We start from the raw sequence: 4,111 nt of genomic DNA on the forward strand, positions 1-4,111 counted from the left end.
CACACGCACAGCCACGGATGGCAGATCTATGTGTAAGAGGTTAAATAGATCTATCAGTTGGGCTTCTGGAAGTAAATAGAATATCTCCATGAACCTTTGGTGAGAAAAGATTTTTAAAAATAAAATTTATTTAGAACATTAAGAGGGGGACTGGGGTTGTGGCTTCGCGGAAGAGCACTCACCTAGCAAATGCAAGGCTCTGGGTTCAATATTCAGCACCACATAAAAATAAATAAAATAAAGGTATTGTATCCAACTACAACTCATATATATATATATATATATATATATATATATATATATATAGAGAGAGAGAGAGAGAGAGAGAGAGAGAGAGAGAGACCCTGAAGGCTGTCCTCCCCCATATCCAGGCCTGTGTTGCCTCTAGATGGCTTCCCTCTTCCCGTCCAGGCTGATGATATTAAGGATAAATTCTGCCTGGTCCTACTCCTGGCGACCCTGAGCTCCTGCTACAGAAGGGGACCAAACATGTCCAAGTCCCTCCCGCCTTCCTTCTTGCAGCTGCCTCTGGTCTGGAAAAGCTGGTTGCAATGTCCTCTCCCACGGCTGGACAGCTAACCCCCCGGAAATCGCCCAGGCCCCCTCGCTCAGCTGCCCCACCTCTTGGCCAGTGCCCAAGCCCTCTGGGGGTCGCCCACCTTCCCCCATGGGACTGTTAAAAGAAGGCGAGAAGGGAGCAAGACCCCCAGCCTGACAGTCCCCAAGTAACTGGTGCAGCTGGAGGGTCTTTGGCGGCCTGGCAGAACCCGAGCCTAGGGCCCAGGGACAGGACCGCCAGGAAGCCCACACCAAGTCGGGGGCGTGCACCGGCTCAGGGTCTTCCATCGGTCCCTTGAGGATCAAGACCTGCGTCTCCAGGGACCTCGCGTTCCCTCTGGGAGCCACAATGCCAGCTCTGGGGCAGCAGGAGCTCTCGGGACCACGCCAGGAGCACCGTGCACCCCAGCCACCCGAGCTGTACCCACCTGCCGCGGCACTTGGATAATCACGGAGCCATCAGATCTGTCCACCCAGCCTGGGGTCGCTCGGGACAGCCACCTCGCCTGGCGTCTGGTCGCTCCCCACAAGTCTCCAACCACTTCGCGAAAAAGTGGGCTCCGGGAACTTCTGCGCTGTCCCTGCCGGGGGCGCGGAGGGGCGGAAGATCCGTGGCCTCCTGGGCTTCCATGCAAAGGAGGGAGGTGCCCGCCCTCTCTACGGGGAGAGTGGCGCCGCGCCCAGCCCCTGGCCGCCGCCACCTGCCCGGTCGCCAGCTGGGAATGCGCCGTGGCCCAGCGCCAGCTCGTGGGAATTAATAACCCAGCGCAATGACGGATCACGGGCGCAAAGGGAGCGGGGTGCCGGGCGGGGAAGGTCACGGCCAGGTCGGGTGTGGCTGGGCTCAACCCGGGGGCATGGGCAGGTCCTGCCGCCCTGGATCTGTGCGGGGTGGAGAAGCCAGGATGCAGCGGCCACACACAGCCTCCACTTGCAGCCTCCCGCTGAGTCTTCCTGACCTCGGATTCTCCGCTGTCAATCAGGCTCTGGGGGCGAAACAACCTGCCACCCCAGGAACCCTCAACACCTTCCCAGAAACCCAGGGTCTTGAAAGAGGCAGGCGTCGGGTGGGGACTGTGGAGTCGTCTAGCCCAGGCGCTGCCTGGGGAGCTTGCAGGGCCGGTCCAACCCCGGGTGTCGGGTTTGCGGGCTTCTGTGGATGAGCAACCTAGACAGGTCTGGGGATTCAGGGGGTCTGGTTGCATCTGACCTGACCTAGTCCTCTACCTGGCCCTCCTGACTCTAGGGTCTTTGTTCACTGCCTTTCACACTTTAGCAGAACCCAGGAAGGTGACACTGGGAAGAAGCAAGGCCTTGGATGTGGGAGGATGTCACTTTGAAATGAGGCCCCTTTGCCATGAGCCAACCGCTGGTGCCCACTCTCTATCCTCCTGGGACTCCACCTCTGACTGCAGGCCAGCTGCCAGGGTGTGTGCAGTCTGTGGTCAGTTGCTTCCTGTTGGGCCTCAGTGCCTCTCTGCAACAGCAGACTTCCCTGGCCACCTAGCCCCTCCCTCTCTTCTTAGCTCTCTTCTCCAGGTGCATCCTGAATGTGCTGTCTCCTCTGGGGTTGTCACTTCTACTGCCTGCAGAGCTGAGCGGTGCCACTATCTCTCTGGGTCATCCATATGCAGGTGGCACACTGCCCAGGAGGAGGCTTGAGGAGTGTACTGTGGAGTGGGGGCAGGAGGGGCAGAGGGTGAGGGTGGGACCCTCAAGCCTTGTCATCCTCCACTTAGAGCCATAAACCAAGAGCACCTCTGGGGGCAGCATCCTGGAGGGCTCAAGTGGGGGTTGCGACCAAGGTCAAGGGAAAACAAGGTGGTACTCATGATTGGGTTGCAGGGACAAGGGAGGGGAATATTATGGCTGCTGAAGTGACTGCTGGGCAGGCACTTTGGCTTTGGGTGGAGGGCCACACCACTGTCCCAACCTACCTGCCTCTGGAGGGTCGCCACTGTCCCAGCCCACAGGAGCATGTGGACCTGGCTTTCCTGTTGCTCAGGTGGATGTAGAGGGCCTAGGGAAGTCCATGCAGTCATCCTCACTGGACTTAGAGAAGGCTGGAGCCTGCTTCTGAGAGTGGACACAAGAGTATCTTGCATAGACTCCAAGTCCTGAAGGACCTGAGAGTCCTATGTGTCCTGGGAGAAGACCACATGTTCTTAGGACTCACGCCATCTCCTCAGGCCTGGAATGGATCACCAAGGGGCCATGATCACTCTGCAGCCAGTAGTGTTGACCCCAAAGTGACTGTCATGTGCCCTGCCCTGTCCCTCCAATATCCCCTTTCAGGTGTCCTGGCAGCAGATGCTGGCTGCACTCCTGTCTCAGACCGGCCCCTTGCCCTGACATCTCATCTCTAGGACCTTCACAGAAATGAGCTCCATCAAAGGAACCCAGCCCAGTGGGGTGCCGCCCAGTGGTGGACCCCCTGGAAGGCACGAGGCCTGGCCTTGGCTTCAGCCCCTGGTTCTTCAGAGGCAGGTGCTCCACACTCGGTCAAAGAGGACTGGATTTTCTAATAAAAGAGTCCAAGAGTCTTTCTATAACTTTAAAAATACAATGTCTAAGATTAAGAAACCACACAGAAGAATCAGTTGACTCAAAGGTTGGTCAATAGAGTGATCCGAGCTCCGAGAGACAAGGAGAAGAATAGAGACACAGGCAAGCAGGGAGATGGGGCCCCATCGCCGGCTGCCTTGCACCGGAGCCCCAGAGAAGAGGAGAGAAAGGGGACAGAACCAGTATCTGAAGTGTGGCTGGAAACTTCTCAGAACTGGTGAACAAGTCAAGAACCTCAGCAGGTCGCAGGCAGGAGAACCACCCCTCTGCACCTCAGCAAAGACCTGAAGACAGAAGTGGTAGTAAAGCCGTCAGAATAAAACAGAACTAAACAAGCGGGACAAGGAACCAACGACTGCTGGATTCTCTCCAGAAACCGTGGAGACCAGCAGAAAACGGCCTACAGCTCTCCAGGGAGCTCCAGGGACTTCAGACCTGGTTCGGAGCACATGGAGGAGGGATGTCGCTTGGGGGTGGCCCAGCCAGCTGGGGCTGGGCTGGATTGGGGACTCATGCTGAGGATGCCTCTTTCTGCTTCATGGTTTTCCATCCCCAGTGAACGTGGAGTTCTTCTTCCTCTTTCCCAACACTCCAAAGCATCCTTGACATCAAATATCTCCAATGACTTCTTCTCCATTATTTTGTGAATCCACACTCCAGTAGATTGGGGTGAGGTTGGGAGCAGCTCTGCCTATCGCTGTGGCTCCCAGACACTGGGCTTTTGGCTCAGGTGTGTGCTCAGGGTCCTCTCCTGGGAGGAGTTTGCAAGTCCACTCTGCCAGGCCCCAGGAGAGCTTCGTGTGCACAGCCACCATCCCCAGGCTATTTCTGGGCATGCTTCTGGGGATGAACTCTGCCTTCTCCCATGTATTCATCCCTCTTCTGTGGTTGGAGCAGAGAGGTCATAGCTTGGCCTCTGTTAGGGTTTAAATGTAAGGTATCCCCCAAAAGCCCATGTGTGAGACAATGAAAGAAAGTTTAGAGGTGA

This window comes from Callospermophilus lateralis, unplaced genomic scaffold (genome assembly GCF_048772815.1).
Source record: "Callospermophilus lateralis isolate mCalLat2 unplaced genomic scaffold, mCalLat2.hap1 Scaffold_124, whole genome shotgun sequence".
Classification (NCBI taxonomy): Eukaryota; Metazoa; Chordata; class Mammalia; order Rodentia; family Sciuridae; genus Callospermophilus; species Callospermophilus lateralis.